This window comes from Callospermophilus lateralis, unplaced genomic scaffold (assembly GCF_048772815.1).
Source record: "Callospermophilus lateralis isolate mCalLat2 unplaced genomic scaffold, mCalLat2.hap1 Scaffold_130, whole genome shotgun sequence".
Taxonomy (NCBI): domain Eukaryota; kingdom Metazoa; phylum Chordata; class Mammalia; order Rodentia; family Sciuridae; genus Callospermophilus; species Callospermophilus lateralis.
In genome coordinates this window covers 1,396,601-1,418,314 of record NW_027512473.1, presented here as the reverse complement: position 1 = coordinate 1,418,314, position 21,714 = coordinate 1,396,601, and the positions used below count along the sequence as shown (strand labels likewise).

Sequence of the window (21,714 nt, the reverse complement as noted above, 5' to 3'; positions counted from 1 at the left end):
GAAAAACCTTTGAGAAATTATATGTAGTTAGAAAGATTTAAGAGGATAAAAGGGAATATAGGAAAGCAAAATCACACTTCTAGAAATAGCTCAGCCTTCTAGGATGAAAGAAATTAGATCTCTAGAACCTCCAAGTCAAGTGGAATTATACAAATGTAAAACATTTTCAGTGTAAAAGGGGATGCCATTGCAAAAGTTTTCTTTTCTTTTTTATTTTTCTGTGTTTTTGTTGCTGTTTTTTACTTTAGTCATCTCCTATGACAAACTAACCAAGGGAGAGACTTGTTCTATGTTAATGTGTAAAAGGGATAACTCTCTTAAAATATGCTTGTTAGATTCTATTTTCTTGTCTTTAGTCTTCTTTGTGAAATTAAAGGGAAAAAAATTTGTTTAAAATTTTTAAAGGTTATTTACTTTTGGAACATAAACTTTCTATGTGTACAATTACAAGCAAATACATTTAAAATTTCATTTTTAAATAGAAGTGTGAATTTGACCTATTCAGAGAAATTGATGGAAACATTTGATAAGTGCAGAAATGGAAATTGAAGGAGACCCAGAAGCTCCCTCCTCTATGTAATGCCATGTGTAATCCAATATCTCTGAGTGTGGGTGGTACCTCTGTCCTTTTTGTAAAGGTTAAGGCAAAAATGATGAGATATATTCCCTAAATTAAGATATTTTATATAGTGAAGATGTTAAGATGTGTCTCCAATGATTTCAAATGGCATTTCATTTTAACAGACTGGTGGGCAAGAGATTATTCTGCTGGGCTTTAAGAAGGAAACTGCCATGTTGTGAAATGCTTATTGAGAAGGCTACAGAGCCAGGAGGGCAATGTCCTCTCAGCCCAGAAGACATATACGATAGCATGGAACTGAATTTTTCTAACAACCTGAATGAGCTTGGATGTGGATTCTTCCTCAGTCAATTCTCCCAATGAGAATGCAGTATTGTTGTTATTTTGATTGCAGCACATGAGATCGTGAGCAGAGGAACCACTATGCTATGCTTACATTTTGAACCACTGAAATGATGAGATAATAAATGTGTGTTATTTTAATTGCTCAATTTGCAATAGAAAAAATATGAGGCCATATTTCTAGAATTAGCCACGACTCAGGAATTCAGGATGGTATCAGTCTGCAATTTAAGTATTACTCTAAATGGGTTATTATAAATCATTTTACTTTTTGACATAAAATTGTTTAATGATAGATATTTTTTCTAGAAAGTGTAGAGATCTGTTAGAGTGTAAGAGTATAATATCCATATGTAAATATAATCTAAACAACATTCATCAAGTTCTTCCCCAATGCCATTTTGAAAATTATTTTTGTTACAATAATATCAAAATACCATAGCTTTTGAGGCTTCCCACAACAATGTTAGAACACTTTCTAGTTTTTCTAAAAAAAAATATTTTTTTTTAATTTTACAATTGTCAGCTATAGTTTCTGTCTGAAGAAATATATATTTTAGAGGGGATCCAACATGGCGGCGGGCAGAGAGGCTGCGCTTTTAAGGCACACCCAGTGATGGGAACATAAAATCACAAGGATAACTCTTGGATTCATCCAACGGAGATGCTCCTAGCAAAATTCCTCTGAAGAGAGACCGCCCGGGAGCTACTAGAATTTTTTTGAAGCATCTGTGTGACCCGGATGAGCGGGACCCTGCCAGAGACGCGGAATTCCAAAATTAACAGCCACAATCCGGGCACCGCGGGCACAGCTGCAGATCCGTCCACCAGCCCGCAACCAATGTGACTGGGTCCTGCTAGACGCCGAGACACAGCTTGGCAGGAAGAAGTCTTTAGCCAAACCTCCACAAACCAGAAGCTGAGGCGAACCGGGCCGGACCAGTCCCACCCCTCCCCTCGGACACTCTGGCAAGGAGCCTGGGGCCTGCCATAGCAGAGAGGTGATGTCATCGGAATTCGGCCGGCGGAATTCCTTCCCAGCAGAATCCACTTTAGCAGGTGCGTGACTTCCCATACTGATACAAGCAGCCAGGAAACATCATTGACTTCTCAGGGGTCATGTCCGTAGGGAAGCAGAGGGGATCCCAGAACCCCAGCCCCACATATCACCAGCGGCAAATCCCGAGGTCTTACCCACCAGTTTACCACAGCACTGGGGCTTAAAAGGGACACGGGGTGGGGCTGCAAGTGTAACTAGACCTTGGGGGAGTCACTTCTGGGGAACAGGACCTGGCTGGTAGACTGTCAGGAGGAAGGGTGTTAAGAGCTGGAGAAGTGAAATGGCTCTGGACTGACAAGTCTGAGAGACCCCCAGGAGACGCCCTACAGAGACAGCTCTTGGCTGGTAGAGAGCAGACGCTCCTCTTGGAGGGCACAGCACTGCCTACTGGAAGAGAGGAAGGTGGATCTCTAAGACTTTAATTTTTGTGTTTTTTTGGTGTTTTTTTGTTGTTGTTGTTGCGGTTGTCGATATTTTATTCTCTCCTTCTTCTCTCCCTGTTCCTTTCTCCCCTTTTCCTTCTCTCTTTCTATCCCATTTCAAGTTTTATTGTTCTTTTCATTCCCCTCTAATTTATCTCTACCTGTAACCTTTTTTCTTTTTTTAACAGCACCCTCACTCCCCTAACCCCCAACTCTCATCCCAAGCATTACATCTTCCATTGCGTGTAATTGTCTAAATGCAAATAGGTGAATGTCTCGAGGCTGTCTATAAGACTCATAAATACCTAGCTACTATCAGCACCCTGATCCAATTGCCTGGTAGTATCCACCTTCATTGGAGCAATCTTCTAAAGTAGCCAAGACATACTAACCATCGTACCACCAGAGCACCCAACCTAAACATATAGTCCTAAGAACAAACAGCAAAACATTATATGCATACAGAACCTAGAAGCCTTATATGAATTGAATGAATCAGCTGTAAAGTACAACAAAGCCCAACATTTCAAGGCATAATCTCCCACCACAAAAGAGAGACAACAGAGATATACAAAGCCAAAACAAATGTGTAGGAGAAAGCAGTTACTAAGCAGTCAAACAGAGCTGGAAAGCAACGTGAACAATATGAAAAAACAAGAAAAAAAGGGTTACAAACAATAGAGGACAACCCAAATTGACAGGAGGGCCTAGAAGAATCAGAAACACGGACAGGGAAAGAAATCAAGGCATACCTAATTCAGATGGAACGGAATATTAGAGAAGACATGAGACAGCAAATCCAAGCATTGAAAGTATATTTTGAAGAGGAACTAACCACACAAATTCAATCCACAAAGAATGAGCTTTATCAGGAGATAGAGGTGTTAAAAAAAATCAAGCTGCAATCATAGAAATGCAAGAAACCGTAAATCAGATTAAAAGCGCTAATGAGAATATTACAAACAGACTGGATCAAGTAGAAGTCAGAACATCAGATAATGAAGACAAAGTTTATCAAACTGAAAAGAATATAGTCAAGACAGAAAAGATGCTGAAATCTCACGAGCAATCTATCCAAGAGATATGGGACCTCATCAAAAGACCTCATCTGAGAGTCACTGGGATAGAAGAAGGCACAGAGAATCAATACAAAGGAATGGATAGCATACTAAGAGAGATAATACTAGAAAACTTCCCAGAGATGAAAGATGGAATGGATTGCCAAATCCTGGAAGCTTACAGGACCCCAAACATCCAAAACCATAATAGACCAACTCCAAGACACATAATTATGAAGATAGCTAACATACAGGACAAGGAGAGAATACTAAAAGCTACGAGAGAAAGGAGGCAGATTACATTTAGGGGTAAACCAATTAGGTTAACGACTGATTTTTCATCACAGACTTTGAAAGCGAGAAGATCCTGGAACAACGTATTTCAAACACTGAAAAATAATGGATTTCAACCAAGAATCCTGTATCCAGCAAAACTAAGCTTCAGATTGGACAATGAAATTAAAATATTTCATGATAAACAAAAGCTAAAAGAATTCACAGCTAGAAAACCAGCACTGCAAAGTATGTTGAGCAAAATATTACAAGAAGAGGAATTGAAAAATAGCACCCAAAATTAACAGTGGGAGGTATCTCAGTAAAGGGGGAGAAAAATAACCAAAGAGGGAAAACTAACCAATCTAAAATAAATAAATAAATAAACATGACTGGAAGTACAAACCATATTTCAATTGTAACCTTAAATGTTAATGGCTTAAATTCACCAATCAAGAGACATAGGCTAGTAACCTGGATTAAAAAAACAAATCCAACAATATGCTGCCTTCAGGAGACTCACATGATAGGTAAAGACATACACAGACTGAAGGTGAAAGGGTGGGAAAAATCATACCACTCACATGGCCCTCGGAAGCAAGCAGGAGTGGCCATTCTCATATCGAATAAAGTCAACTTCAAACCTAAGGTAATCAAAAGGGATAAAGAAGGACACTATATACTGTTAAAAGGAACCATCCACCATCAAGACATAACAATTATCAATTTGTATGCACCAAACAATGGTGTGCAACGTTCATAAAACAAACTCTCCTCAAGTTCAAGAGTCAAATAGACCACAACACAATTATTATGGGGGACTTCAACACACCACTCTCGCCATTGGATAGATCCTCTAGACAAAAGCTGAACAACGAAGTTATAAAACTCAATAACACAATCAATAACCTAGACTTAACTGACATATATAGAATTTATCAACCATCATCAAGTGGATACACATTCTTCTCAGCAGCACATGAATCCTACTCAAAGATAGACCATATATTATGCCATAGGGCGACTCTCAGTAAATATAAAGGTGTGGAGATAATACCATGCACCATATCTGACCATAATGGAATAAAACTGGAAATCAATGATAAAAGAAGGAAGGAAAAATCCTGCATCACCTGGAAAATGAACAATATGTTACTGAATGATCAATGGGTTACAGAAGACATAAAGGAGGAAATCAAAAAATTCCTAGAGTTAAACGACAATACAGACACAACATACCGGAATCTATGGGACACAATGAAAGCAGTTTTAAGAGGGAAATTCATTTCCTGGAGTTCATTCCTCAAAAAAAGAAAAAAACCAACAAATAAATGAACTCACACTACATCTTAAAACCTTAGAAAAGGAAGAACAAAACAACAGCAAACATAGCAGAAGACAAGAAATAATTAAAATCAGAGCGGAAATCAACGAAATTGAAACAAAAAAAACCATTGAAAAAAATTGATAAAACTAAGAGTTGGTTCTTTGAAAAAATAAATAAGATAGACAGACCCTTAGCCATGCTAACGAAGAGAAGAAGAGAGAGAACGCAAATTACTAACATACGGGATGAAAAAGGCAATGTCACAACAGACACTACAGAAATACAGAAGATAATTAAAAAATATTTTGAAACCCTATATTCCAATAAAATAGAAGATAGTGAAGATATTGATAAATTTCTTAAGTCATATGATCTTCCCAGATTGAGTCAGAAAGACACTCACAATTTAAACAGACCAATAACAAAAGAAGAAATTGAAGAGGCCATCAAAAGACTACCAACTAAGAAAAGCCCGGGACCGGATGGGTATACAGCAGAGTTCTACAAAACCTTCAAAGAAGAATTAATTCCAATACTTTTCAAGCTATTTCAAGAAATAGAAAAAGAAGGAGCTCTTCCAAATTCATTCTATGGAGCCAACATAACCCTGATCCCAAAACCAGACAAAGACACTTCAAAGAAAGAAAACTATAGACCAATATCTCTAATGAACTTAGATGCAAAAATTCTCAATAAAATCCTGGCGAATCGAATGCAAAAGCACATCAAAAAAATTGTACACCATGATCAAGTAGGATTCATCCCTGGGATGCAAGGCTGGTTCAATATACGGAAATCAATAAATGTTATTCACCACATCAATAGACTTAAGGATAAGAACCATATGATCATCTCAATAGATGCAGAAAAAGCATTTGACAAAGTACAGCATCCCTTTATGTTCAAAACACTAGAAAAAATAGGGATAACAGGAACTTACCTCAACATTGTAAAAGCTATATATGGTAAGCCTCAGGCTAACATCATTCTAAATGGAGAAAAACTGAAGGCATTCCCTCTAAAATCTGGAACTAGACAGGGATGCCCTCTCTCACCACTTCTATTCAATTTAGTTCTTGAAATGCTAGCCAGAGCAATCAGACAGACAAAAGAAATTAAAGGCATAAAAATAGGAAAAGAAGAACTTAAATTATCACTATTTGTGGATGACATGATAATATACTTAACAGACCCAAAAGGGTCTACAAAGAAATTGCTAGAGTTAATAAAGGAATTCAGCAAAGTGGCAGGATATAAAATCAACACGCATAAATCAAAGGCATTCCTGTATGTCAGCAACAAAACTTCTGAAATGGAAATGAGGAAACCCATTCCATTCACAATAGCCCCAAAAAAAAAAAAATAAAATACTTGGGAATCAACCTAACAAAAGAGGTGAAAGATTTATACAATGAAAACTATAGAACCCTAAAGAGAGAGATAGAAGAAGATCTTAGAAGATGGAAAAATGTACCCTGTTCATGGATAGGCAGAACTAACATTATCAAAATGGCGATAATACCCAAAGTTCTCTACAGGTTTAATGCGATGCCAATCAAAATCCCAACGGCATTTCTTGTAGAAATAGATAAAGCAATCATGAAATTCATATGGAATAACAAAAGACCCAGAATAGCAAAAACAATTCTAAGCAGGAAGTGTGAATCTGGAGGTATAGCGATACCAGAGTTCAAACTGTACTACAGAGCAATAGTAACAAAAACAGCGTGGTACTGGTACCAAAACAGGCAGGTGGATCAATGGTACAGAATAGAGGACACAGAAACCAATCCACAAAATTACAACTTTCTTATATTTGATAAAGGGGCTAAAAACATGCAATGGAGGAAGGGTAGCATCTTCAACAAATGGTGCTGGGAAAATTGGAAATCCATATGCAACAAAATGAAACTGAATCCCTTTCTCTCGCCATGCACAAAAGTTAACTCAAAATGGATCAAGGAGCTTGATATCAAATCAGAGACCCTGCACCTGATAGAAGAAAAAGTTGGCTCCGATCTACATATTGTGGGGTCAGGCTCCAAATTCCTTAATAGGACGCCCATAGCCCAAGAGTTAATAACAAGAATAAACAAATGGGACTTACTTAAAAAAAAAGTTTTTTCTCAGCAAGAGAAACAATAAGAGAAGTAAATAGGGAACCTACATCCTGGGAACAAATCTTTACTCCCCACACTTCAGATAGAGCCCTAATTTCCAGAATATACAAAGAACTCAAAAAATTAAACAATAAGATAACAAATAACCCAATCAACAAATGGGCCAAGGACCTGAACAGACACTTCTCAGAAGAGGACATACAATCAATCAATAAGTACATGAAAAAATGCTCACCATCTCTAGCAGTCAGAGAAATGCAAATCAAAACCACCCTAAGATACCATCTCACTCCAGTAAGATTGGCAGCCATTAGGAAGTCAAATAACAATAAGTGCTGGCGAGGATGTGGGGAAAAGGGTACTCTTGTACATTGCTGGTGGGACTGCAAATTGGTGTGGCCAGTATGGAAAGCAGTATGGAGACTCCTGGGAAAGCTGGGAATGGAACCACCATTCGACCCAGCTATCGCCCTCCTCGGACTATTCCCTGAGGACCTTAAAAGAGCATACTATAGGGATACTGCCACATCAATGATCATAGCAGCACAATTCACAATAGCTAGATTGTGTAACCAACCTAGAGGCCCTTCAATAGATGAATGGATAAAGAAAATGTGGCATCTATACACAATGGAGTATTATGCAGCACTAAAAAATGACAAAATCATGGAATTTGCAGGGAAATGGATGGCATTAGAGCAGATTATGCTAAGTGAAGCTAGCCAATCTTTAAAAAACAAATTCCAAATGTCTTCTTTGATTTAAGGAGAGCAACTAAGAACTGAACAGGGGGAAAGAGCATGAGAAAAAGATTAACATTAAACTGAGACGAATGAAAGGAGGAAAAGGGAGAGGGAAGGGAAATTGCATGGAAACGGAAGGAAAACCACATCATTATACAAAATCACATATATGAGGTTGGGAGGGGAAAGGGGGAGGAGGGAGAGAATGGAACAACAACAGATGAGGTAGAGAGGGAAGATGGGAGGGGAGAGGAGGGGGGATAGTAGGGGATAGGAAAGACAGCAGAATACAACAGTCACTAATATGGCATTATGTAAACATTGTGAATGTATAACTGATGTGATTCTGCAATTTGTATTTGGGGTAAAAATGGAAAAGCATAACTCACATGAATCAAATGTATGAAAGATGAAAAAAAAAGAAATATATATTTTAATCAAATACAAGGGAGATGTATTACATAACAGAAAATTTGGAATACTTTAAAATGTATGAGGGGAAAAAATTTTGAAAAATGAACTTGCTTTTTGATAACTTGAATCTACTTTATTTTCCATGCTGGAGTTCTAATCTCGGACCTCAAGTATGCCAGGCAAGTGCTTTCTACTACTGATATATATCCCGACTCCCCATCTAAGTCTTTTATCAGTAAATGTCTATATGGTTATCATTCAATTACAAAGATTCTAAATGGAACTTATGTGTCAGTCATATTTTATTTTACTCGAATTTATTTAAATTGAATATTTGAAATTTCACATTATATAAAGTACTTGAAGAATTATACCATATGTGCTGAATCTGACTAGGATTTTTTACAATATGAGATGTCCCCTAAAGAACAGGGCCATATATGGTACAAGTCACTTAGAAAGACTCTTTGACATAAACTTTGTGGACAAATTTAAATTATGATACATGGGATTGTGATAGTTAAGCCCAAGTGACTCCATTTTGTAAAACAGCCATACCAAGTAGAAAGGTTGTGACTGGGGCAAGTTGTTCTTTTCCTTTGCTATAGAAACCCTTAAGAACACGGAAATACCTAACGGGGCTTTGTTTTGTAACTAGGGTTTTTGTAAAGGGGCTCTGTTTCTGTAACTGGATTGACTGGGCTAATTGTGATTGGTAAAGCTTCCCGCCACCTGACAGCAATCTTCCCCTTCTGTCACTTGGTTTGCTTGCATTGGCTAAACACCCAAACGTCCCTTTTGTGGTTTTCTGGCTTAAAAGGAGTCCCCTTCCAATTATTCGGGGCTGATCAGGGAACAGACTTTATGTTCCTGCTCAGTTGCCACCTGTATGCTTCAATAAAGGCTTGATTCAATTATATGTGAGTGATCTGGAAGTCAATTTTTGAAACCCTGGGACATTGCGTTAACTATAATAGGATAATTTTGAGCAATCTAAATTTATTTTTTTTATGTTTTTGTCAGTCAGCTTTGCATTCCTATGATCAAAATACCTGACAAAAACAAATGAGAAGAGAAGTTTATTTTGGCTCACAGATTCAGGGTTCTCAGTATTTTGTTGGTCAACTACATTGCTCTGTGCCCCAAGGCGAAACAGAACATCATGGCAGAGGATATGGTGGAGGAAAACTGCTCAGCTTATGACAGCCAGAGAGCAGAGAGCCAGTGTGGGACAGGGGAAAATATGAACCCAAAGGTACACCCCAGTGACCTACTTCCTCCTGCCACAATCTGTCTGCTTACAGTTATGCTTAGAATAGTTTTCCTTTGGAATTATTAATCTATCAAATAGATTTTTCAGCTAATTAGATTAGAGTTATTATATTTTAATCACATCACCTCTGAACATTCCTGCATTGTCTCACACATCTTATTTGAAGGATACCTCATATCCAAATCATAACAATGGTTTTAAATACATTTTAATATATTTGGGTGAATTGACTTGTGAGCAACTGAGGTAACAGCTTTGTACCTAAGTATATTGTAGTTAAACAATAAGACTGCTTAATGGCAAAACAATAAACAGTGACTCTAGTTAAGGTGAAAAATAGAACTCAGTTATAATAAAAGAGTGGGTTTCAAATAGAGGCAAATAGAAGATTTAAACAATATTTGAGAGTCATTTGCTAAATATTTATAGACTCTGTTACACCAGATGTTCTGATCAGTAGGGGAAAATAATTTATGTGAGGGGGTATAAGTTTTCTTCTTCTTTCAAGACTCCAAGATACTATCTTGTTCTGCAGGCTCTGGAGTCAATTGAAGGACAGATGAGATAGATTTCAAAACCAGGGAGAGGGAAATTGCAGACTTCAAAATCGTGAGGGACAACATTGTACTTTATTCTTTGTTCTGACAATAAATATATAGGTAGCAGATTAAATTGTGGTTTGTAAATGTGTATGTGACAGGAACATAAGTAGAGCTTGATAACCAAGACAATAAAACATATTTACTAACTTTAAGTCATGGCTTTAAAAAATTGGAATATACTTTTCCAAGTAAGATAACATAATTAGAGAAGGAATTTTCTATTTGAATTGGGAAATAGTAGGTGAAGTTGAATGTCCGAGTAGTGGAAAACAGATGAGCAATGAGATAGCAGGCTACTGCAGAGAAGGATCTGGAAATGTCAAGAAACACTGTGTCACCATTTCTTTCCTGGTGAGGTATTATTTACCTTCGAAATCTCATTCCAAGTCACTTCCTCTAAATATTTGATCCAACTCCTCATTTTGGATTTTCATTCCACATAGTCTATATTGTTATTAGAATTTAATAATTACTTAATTTTGAATATGTCTGCTTTTCTCACTATATTCTTGGTTTTTTGAAGTTAGTGACTGTAACTTGTCAATATTTATAGCTCAAATGCTGAAGACTGAACATGAGGTCTAGTATATAGAACACTTTAATGCTTTGCTGAATTAATTTTAACTAAATGCATTGTAAATCATATCAAAAAATCTTGTTGTTCTTGTATTGCCTTGATTCTGTCTCATTTTGGTCCTTACATTCTTTCCTTGCTCATTTCCTTACATCCTGCTGCATTGTAAAGTGTTTTTGATTTTTTTTTCTTTTATGGATTCCTGGACTCTTGGAAAATACATTATGTACCATGGAACTTTGAAATTCGTGTATCCAGTATATCCAGCACAATATTCAGCACTTGGTATGTGTTCAGTGAACACTTGAAAAAACAAGTGAATGGATAGTTGGATACATTAATAAATTAACATTTAAAACCTTTGAGAACAATCATGTAAGGCAATGTTTTAGTCATTTTTTTAAAAAGGCCTGACAAGAAAAATTTTAGAGGAGGAAAGTTTATTTGGCACTCATGGGTATGGTGGTCTCTGTCCACAGAGAGCCATCTCCATTGTGCTGGGTCCAAGTGAGATGGGACATCATGGAGGAAGGTTGTGGCAGAGGAAAGCAGCTTAAATAAATGACAATCAAGAAACAGAGTGCTCACCAGGAACAAAATACATATACCCCAAAGGTATACCCCTAGTGACCCTCCTCCTTCAGCCACACCCTACCTGCCTACAGTCACCACCCAGCTGATCCCTATCAGGAGATTCTAAACTTCCTTGCTCTGTCTCACACATGACTTTTGGGGGACACCTAACATCTAAACCATAACAGGCAATTACATTGTAAACCAGGATTATAAAATTTTCTATTATATAAAATACATTTTTCATTTATGCTTTTATTTGAATCATAAGAGGAAAAGATAAATTGTCTTTATATTATCTGGTTAGCAACTGATTCATCTTTATCATCTTCAAATTAAGTTTCATAGATTCTATGATTCTTATTTCATGACTAATACATTTTATGGCAAATTGCTTTTTTTTTTTTTAAACAGACATAAACAAACATTTATTTCTCACAATTCTATGGGCTGGGAAGTCCAAGATTGGACAAATTGTTTTGAGGAAGGCAGAATGGTAATCAAACTAAATTTTCTTTGAGTAGCTGATTAATTTGCTTGGAAAGCCAAATTCTTACGTAGTTTTACACTGTTAGCATGTATGTTTTAAATGCTGCATTTACAATTCAGAATGTAACCATATCCTTTCCATATAGGTCCTGATTAAATGATTTAAACTACCTCTCCTCAAATTAAATATGATCATGTTCCAGGTCAGCTTAAAACCCACTGTGATCTCATCACTGTTTATAGAAGAAATTAGTACAGGCTTCCTGGCATGTCCTCTGTGCTCTTTCATAATCTCATCCTAACCCATTTCTGGTTTAGTCCCCGTAAATCCTATCATTCATGTTTGATAGCCACCCTGCACTTCTTCCAATTCCCTGCCGGTGTTAGATCCTTCAAAGAGGAGTCTTCCTGTTTATTCTCATGTCCATTTTATTTTCCTAGTCCAAGGATCTATTTTTTTCTCAAACTATATTGTGACAGTAGTTCCAAATTGTTCCATATATGTTTTGAAATTAGTGTTGTAGAGTACAACTGGGGCAAATATTTCATAATAAAATTCTAAAATTGGGTTTCACAATACTTCAAGAAATTTGTATAACTCACAAGAAAAAGACCCAAAAAGATATTGGCATAATGTGACCTGTTCTACCCTCCAACTTCACATCTATGGATTCATTATCTATTTTCAGCCACCATCCTCTAAGGGTTCCTTTTTCATTTCCTTGAAAATATCATGCTTCCTCAGGTCATAGTGTTTCCTTTAAATTGAATATTCTTCTGGAATACCTCCTTTTATTTGTTTAACCACATTTTATGTTTCAAATATTAACTTAGAAATTAGGACTATTTACTTTGCATTTCTTCTTGAAAACCAGAGAATTGAAAGAGGATCACTGTTCCTTAACACAAACAAACAAACAAAAATATTCCACGTTCATGATTTTTCTTTAGCTGGAGTACTGAAGCAATGATACAAACCATACCCCAAAATCTATGGAGAAGCCTGTAAGGGGAAAAGGAGATGTGAACATGTTCTCACCCAGGATCCTGCAGCAAGGCATGGGTGAGGATATGGCTGGAGTTGCTAACAAATTGGTAGAGATGACTGTGCCCTAACTAACATATTTAGAGAACTTTGGTGCTGAATAGAGGGAGTTTATGCCTATTTGCAGATTTTTCTATGTGGATCTTATATGATATAGAAAGATTGGCTGAAGTTATATTTTTTTTTTTAAAAAAAAAGGTTGTCTAATGTTGTAGGCTTGAAAAGGGCGATCACAGTGATGTCAGGAGCCCATTCTGACACTCTGACCCTATTCCCCTTTCCCACAAAACATATTGAAAAAGAAGACTCACATGCCATGTTCCTAAAACATTAGTGATGGCTGGTGAGAGAAATTCTTTACAAGTGGTAGAAATATAGGCTGGGCCCTAACTGCAGTTGTAATACCAGTGGAGACACTGAGAAGTCCAGAGCTAAACCAGTGCCCCCTGCAGAGACACAGTGTTTGCCTATGATTGAGGCTTAATAAGAATAATGGGGAATGTTCCCCACAGACTCTGCCACCAGACTAAAAGCTAATTACTACCAGGTAGCAGAGTAAAACTTTTAGAAAAGAACCAGGAGAAGAATAAGACTCTACGGGGCCAAGGGAGGGGGACAAGTCTTTAAGGCACATTGCAAAGAGAAGATCTAAAGTTGAGAGTTTAGCAGAAATAATAAAATCATATTAAGAAACCCTTCTCAATCCTAAATACTGATAATCACTACAGGAATTTGATAACCAGGGTGCTCTAAAGTTAACAATAACAACAAAAGAAATGAAATTAAGTGCAACTCCTGACTCTAGCATGAGAGGCATGCCAATTATTTTTAACTCACCCCCAAATGAGACACTTTAACTATGTCTTTATTGTCTCACATAAGGTGTCTGCTTCTTTCAACCAAACATTACAAGGTTTATGAAAAAGCAAGGAATAGAAAGGAAAACCTGCCAAACGACAAAAAATAATTGAAAGAGACAGGCAGATATTTGACACTGACACTGGAAGCTTCTGAATAGAATTTCAAAATATGTATAATAAACACAAGAAAGGCCTTCATGAAGAATGTGGACATAATATGGGATCAGATGGGTCATTTTAGCATTGATATGGAGTATTTTAGACGGAAACATACAAAAATACCACATTATCACTATAGCAAAGATAAGGAGTGTCTTCAATGTATTTTTTTAGTAAATTTGACTCATTTAGCAAATATGACTTAATAAATATGATTCATTATGTCAAAGACAGGCCAAAACAAAATATGAGAACACAGAACAGAGTTCTAATGGTAATGGAACAATGTCAAATGTTCTAACAAACTTTTCAAATCTCAGAAGAGAGAGAGCAGGGAGAAGAAATGTTTGGGAAAATAAGGGACACAGATTTTCTTTAATTAATGATACACATTAACCACTGTTAGCCACATGTGTGTATATAGACACAGACACACACACACACACCCCTAGGCGTATCATATTTAAATTGCTGAAAATAAATACAAATGATAGGAAATAAACAATGAAAAGTATTAAATTCTTTTTTCTTATGCTTGTTATTAAATAACTCTAATGCAAAATAGTGATATATATCACAGGGATGTATGAACACAAATAAGGTACATTTAAAGCTCATGTGAAATTAAATGTCTGAGCACAATGGAACAATGCATGGAAGGAACAAATTGATATATTATGTTGTAGGCAGTTTATTCAAAACATCAAAAAGAATAACATTACCCTAAGTAGAAATTAAATTATTTAAAATGTCTTTTAAAAGCTAGGGATGACATGAACTTTTTGAAATTTAAACATAATAACTCAGTAGTGGAATATTCAGTAAGTTCAGAAGAAGGAGTTAATTCTGTGTTACATACACTTATTTTACTTTATGTTCTTATTTCAGCTCATAGTAATGATTTTAGGAAATGGCTTATTTGTAAATGTCATTCTCCACAAATTATAAATGCCATGAGGACTGAGGACACAGATGGTTGTACATCAGATTGCATCCCCACAGACTAGACTGTACAATAGACTTGATAAATATTTGTTGAATAAACAAATAAAATCTACCTGCCCTTGCAAGCAATTTTCTTTGTCACCGATGCCCTTAGTCCTTTTTATTACCTGAAAATGAGTTCCCAGGTTTTTAAGACACGTTACCTATTTCCTTCACAACTAGTTTATACAATCTCTTTATTTAGTATTCACTGCATATAGTTTGCTAGGTCTGCCATATCAAAGTAAAATAGATCAGGTGGCTCAAATAGTAGAAATTTGTTTTCTCACAGTTCTGAAGATTGGAAGTCTAATATTAAGGTGTTGGTAGCTTTGGTTTTTCTTCAGGCTTCCTCCTTTGGCTTACTGATAGCTGTCTTCTCCCTTTGTCTTCACGTGGTCTTCCCCTTATTCAAGAGGATCTCCCTGTGTATTCAAATGTACTCTTTTTATAAGAAGACCAATCTAACTGGATTAGGACCCACTACGATGACCTCATTTTATTGTAATTAGTGCTTTAAAGGTCCTACCTCTAAATACAGTCATATTCTAAGGTACTTGAGGTTAGGGTTCCAACTTATGAATTTTGAAGAAAAGTAATTTAATCCTTAATACTTACTTTCTGTCTGTGACTGTGAAGCAATAGTAGGGTGTAGACAGGTCCAATTATGACCAAGAAATGGTGCCTGACTTAAAGGAATGCAACATAGTTTGTTGATAATTGAATAATCCAATATTCGCAATGCAAAAAATTGTGTCAATTGGGACTGGGGATGTGGCTCAAGTGGTAGAGCACTCGCTTAGCATGCTTGGGGCACTGAGTTCGATTCTCAGCACCACATAAAAATAAAATAAAGATATTGTGTCCACCTAAAACTAAAAAAATAAATATTTTTAAAAATTCATGTCAATAGAGTTAAAGGCTTTTGATGACTTCTAGAATGAATGGATATGTAAAACAATTGGAAATTTTTACTTATTGCAGACATATCATTTAATGTTTTGATTTTGTTGAGGATTTTAGCAACAGATATTGCTTCATTTAAAAAAATATTTGTAAAATAAATACAAATGGCATTTGTAAAATTAAGTACATAATATGGTTTTCATGTGCTCATTTGGCATGTTTGGTGTAATTTGTAATTACTATGTACACAAGTATACTATCTAGAAGCAGCTGAGATCTGGTGTAATTACCCATTAACTATAATTATTATGATAAAATTAACTACAAAAAAAAAAGAGTCACAGAGGCATAAGTATTCCTTGTCATCATAAGTTAAGGATTCAAACATATCTATGGAAAATTAGTGTTGTTATGGATTTCAAAGTACATTAGAGCTTATGTTTCCTTTGGTATTGTGAAGAATAATACGACATGCTCTCTTGGACCATTGATGAGGATGTTTTCCTTCCACCCAGCTTCCCAGTTCCTAAGGTACATGGACCATGATACAAGGGAGTCCTAGATTGCTAACACTTATGTTGCTCTAGCTGTACACAGTACTGAAAAGTGACATTAAGAAGTCTCAGACCTCCCGTTCTGTAAATTGTTTCTTAATTCTGTTGATTTCTTCCTTTGCTATGCAGAAGCTTCTAAGTTTGATATAATCCCACTTGTGTATTTTCACTCTGGTTTCCTATGCCTTTGGGGTCCTATCTAAAATTTGTTGCCTACACCAATTCTTAAAAGAAGTGTTTCTTCTTTTTTTCTTGTAGTAATTTTACCATTTCAGGATTAACATCTAGGTCTTGATCCATTTGAGTTGATTTTTGTTTACAGTAAGAAGAGGGATCTAGTTTCTTTCTTCTCCATATGTTCATTCATTTATGTTAGCACGCTTTATTGAAGAAACTATCTTTTCTCTACTGCATATTCTTTGGTGCCTGAGGATAAGTACCAGTTAAAACAATATGATATGTCTAAAAATGACTAAGAGTACAAAATATCCAACACATATAAATTATTAATGATTGAAGAGTTGTAAATGTTTGTTAGCTTTATTTGATAATTACATAATATAATATGATGTATTAAATTACTAATAAAGTATTCCCATAAAGATGTACAAATATATATCATTTAAAAAAGAAGTCTAAGATGTAAGGGTGACTCAGAGAGACTAAAAAAAAATAAAGTGAAGTCTAAAATTTAAAAATTGAAAGAATGAGATTTGCTCAAAATATTTGGAAAAAAAACTTGATGGAACTTCAAGAAGCACACAAATATTCATGGAATTAAATCTATAATTTAATATAACATGTTTAAATAGAACTAGAGAGATAATAAGGATAGATATACTGATAAAGGAACTGAGGAACCAGGAAGTGTGTGTGTGAGAGGTTATCACAAAGATAAATAAGAGAGGGAAAATGATGAGAAAGAAAGAAAGATAATAGATATGAAGAAAAATAATTACATAGATATGCCTAACAGAAAATTTAAGAGAGGAAGATGGTAAGGGAGGCAAAAAGATAATATTAATAGAAATTGCAGTCAAAAGTGATAGGATAATTTGTTACTTTAATGCAAAAAATATTTGGAACCATGTCTTATACATAACATTAATTCTCATCGTACGAAAAATTGTAACGAGAAAAAAACAAACTTTAAGATATTTAGAAGAATATTTATATAGGACTATATGTAAGACTTCTTGTTGGAAAAGATTTCTTTACAGAAATAACTTTTAAATAAGACTATAAAGCACTGTAGACAAAGAAAATGATTGTCAAAATCTACAACATTAAAAATTAAAAACATTGATTCAGCAAAGACTATTTTAAGTATTTGAAAAATAAATCATAGCTTATAAAATATTTGCACATAAATACACAAAAACAATAGAAGACTGTTATGCAAAATATATAAAGAATTTCCACAAATCGATTTAAAATAAACTAATGAAATATTTAATGGAAAAACTGGGCAAGATGTAAAAAAAAATTTTGAAGGAGAAACATAAATGAACCAGAAATATATGATAAAATGCATATAATATTAAGTAATAACTTTAAGACCTCTGAACTATTTAATTTTAGAGCACTTTTACTCTTTTTACATAATTCATCATTATTTCATTTCTTCCTTTGATATATTCAGCCTAGTCTGCTCCTGACAACAGTACATAACCATAGAACACAAATTCAATGGTCGTACACAGTTGATCATCTTCTACTTGTTTCTCACATTCATTCACAGGAGGATTCAATGGAACCTATAAAACTCTATTTCTTTTAAAAAAATATATGTAGTGAATAGTATGCACTACAAAATTTGACAATAAGAGGACCATTTGGCAGTGAGAGAGGAAGGTACTCTTTTTATCATTTGATTGCTATCTTTATCATTGAAACTGATCAGAATAAATTAATAGCAACACTGATACTAAGAAGATATTGAAACAAACAAGGGAGGGAGAAGATAAATGTAGTACTGTAATTTTACTATGGCCAAATTCTGCTTACCAAAACTGTACAAGTTCAAATGTGTCAAAAGGTTACATTGTAATTAGTATTCCTATCTGTTCCTCACAACTCTTTAGCAGCATCTGCTTGTTTTAACAGTTGTATTTGTAATGCAGTCTGTGCCGTGACAGACACTAACCAAAGTAAATCAGCAAAATGATTCTCTCTTCTTTTCCAACCTCAGGCTCTGGGCAATCAAAGAAACTATGAACATCTGTCTGGAATCTGATTGCCATGTTCACTGATTCAGTGCACCCAAATAAGCAACAATTAGTCTGTTCAGCCTGTGTCAAAAAACCCGTCAAGTTAATTCAAATTAAGACAGAATAAATTGAATCCAGTTGGTGTTATGCATATTTGTATGCAAAATTTAAACAAGCATCAACTGTGCTATATTATCTTCTATTTAAAAGCAAAATAAGAAAATATTTTTACATAATTCCAGAAATAATTATTACTCATCATTATTGTACTTACATGATTGTCCAGATATATTTCTTTGGGGCTGAAATTTTTTTTCTAGTAAAATTAAGTGGACTTTTGTAGTACACTAGTTTTAAATAATGTAATTTTTCTTACACTCATTTATCTCATTTCCATTACTTAGCTAGAGGTACACAAACAGATTTCAGACCTTGAGATATGTGAATGCCCATCAATTATACTTTCAAAGATGAATTCTTTTCAAGTTAACATCTGGCATTTATTTCTTAAGTTTTCTACAATATGTGAATGACTTAAGTGATCAGGTGACAGATGTCCATCCCATTTATTGGAGAGCAATTTGTGCCTTTAAACTAAATTAGAGAATCTGAGTATTCAGAGAATTAGTGATACTCTTAGGAATATGACAGGATTTCAAAGAAGCTAGAATAATTACAATGGCATTAGTTATCTTCTGTCCCATTTTTCAACTCCCATAATTAAATGATGCCCAGTGTTCCATCTCTATTGAAGTTTGTTTGAAGTTACATAGAAAGTCACTAAACATACTATATACATCATCAAGTTTCAAAGAAGCTCCATAGTGATCTCTGTCTTTAAGTAGCACACCAGGTGAGACATAACTGAGGGGGAAAAATAGAAAATCACTTCACCAAGCTCTTAACTGTTTACTCTTAATGAGTCACAGTCTCCCACTTAGGATACTTCATCAGTGGAAGAAGGAGAAGGAGAATCTGAGAATCTGTGATTCTGACTGAACTTGGAAATAGAAACACTAAGAAAAGAAAACGGAAAAATAAAACCATCAATAGTTTAGGAAATACAAACCAATATGACCTCTACTATAGTAGAGACGAAATTTGAAATGACCACTGTCAAATATCTATCAGGATGTTGGCAGGATTGGGGGTGTGTGAATATTTGCCCGAATGTTAGAGCAGGATAGACTCTGGTAGGTCTCCACTTTACAAGAGCAGGAGAATTTGGTCTAACACAGCCTTAGAGGCACTTCTCTCCTTCCCTTCATCAAACCTGAATAAACACTAGGTGGCTGGATAAACATTGGGTTGGCAAATGGCACTGCCTGACAATTGTACTAAGTCATGTCTATGTAAATAAAGATTGATATTAATATTAATTGCACTTAAATATGATTATGTTAATTGTATAGTATATAATAAATACACTGTTGATTTTTATTTTATATGCATAATTTATTACACATACATTTTTGCTATGGATTGTAGCTGCTATTTTCATGGATGAAACTCAAGTGGAGGAGAGGCAGGTGTCAGAGATTAAGAATCAGGGGAAGATGGCTGGAGTGGGGAGGGGGCACTGTGGCTGGTTTCACCACCATTGACAAAGTGAAGTGCAAGATCCAGGAAGATGATGCAGAGGAGTTTAGTGCCTCCAGGGGGAAGTGAAGGGGGAAAGGTAGGCCTGGGAAACACCTGAGGTGACCTCCTTGAACCATCGGATCCTACTGGTTGAAGAGGAGCTGGCTACTGCCCTGAAAAAGAAGGAGGAGGAGGAGAAGAGGAAGCTGCTGATGAGAGTCAGAGAGATATGAAGATTATTGAAAACCAGACTCTAAGACACTAAATAAAGATGGAACTCCAGGAAATCCAACTCAAAGAAGCTGAGCACATGGCAAATGAAGCAGATAGGAATTATGCAAAGTGTGACTCATAATTTTTTGATTATTAGAGGAGATTTGGAGTGCAAAGAGGAATGAGCTTTTCTGGCAGAATCTGGCTGATGAGAGGTGGATGAACAGATGGATGAGGACCTGAACCGTCTGGGTGTTTCTGAAGAGAAGTACTCTGAAAAAGAAGACTAATATGACAGAGATAAAGGTTCTTACTGCTAAACTCAAGGCAGAAACCCATACTGAGTTTGCTGAGAGACAGGTGGCTAAACGGGAATAGACAACTCATGACTTGGAAGATAAGCTGTAATGCACTGTAGAGAAGCATCTCTATACACAAAGGATGCTGGATCAGACTCTGTTTGACCTGAATGGGATGCAGAGCTCCCCAGACCTGTCCTGCTGCTGCTCCTTCCTCTGACCCTGATTCACCTGAGGCCAACCAGCCGGAAGGTCACCTTGAAACTAAGGGCTGATTTTTGATTGGAAGGCTGCTTTCTCTTTTTGACACCTCCTCTGCACCCGCCCCTCCTTGTATTTTTCACCAAAATGCCTCTGTATTTCCCCCAAGTTCCAGGTTTTTTTTTTAAACACTTCAAATAATTTACAGCTCTGACTCAGCAATCTATTTCCCTTCTTGCTTTTGGAAGGTAACTTTTCAGTCTAATCCATATTGCCCTCTGCAGAGAGGAAGGAAAGGGGTATAGGCTTACCCTACTGAAAGCAAAACAGAGCCCAGAGAAAAGTCGGCTAAGGTAAACCTCATTGATCTGTACAAAGTAGCAGCCAAACCAGAGGAAACCATAAAAGTGATTGTAAGAGGAGTTTGCCAAAAAACAAAACCAGTGCTACTTAGGTGGGGTGTGTGTGTGTGTGTGTGTGTGTGTGTGTTTAGCTTTAAGATATCTTTGTATAACTTTTTATTTTTTTTCATCAAAAGTGAACAAATGAAGATAGTAAGATCTTTGAGACTTTTTGTTTTTTGTCTTGCTGGGGATTGAACCTGGGGCCTCATCCATACTTGGCTAGCCTCCTACCACTGAGGCCTATCCTCAGCCCTTGGACCCAAGTGTTTGCCCCATCTCAACCTCCTTCACAGAATGAAGTCATAGAACTCTTAATCTTGAATTGACCACATTATTGCTCTCCTGTCTTCTTGAAAGTAGGAAAATTGTTTTTACCACTGATTTAGCCATATGAAATTCATCTCATTACCCTTTTCCGGGTCTGAAGCTGCTGTCTCTAAAAGGGCTG

General features: G+C 35.9%; 1 pseudogene; it reads left to right on the top strand.

Moving 5' to 3' along the window:
- The first annotated feature begins 20,071 nt into the window (after nt 1-20,071).
- LOC143640172 (uncharacterized) lies at nt 20,072-20,881 on the top strand (annotated as a pseudogene).
- The last annotated feature ends 833 nt before the right edge of the window (nt 20,882-21,714 follow it).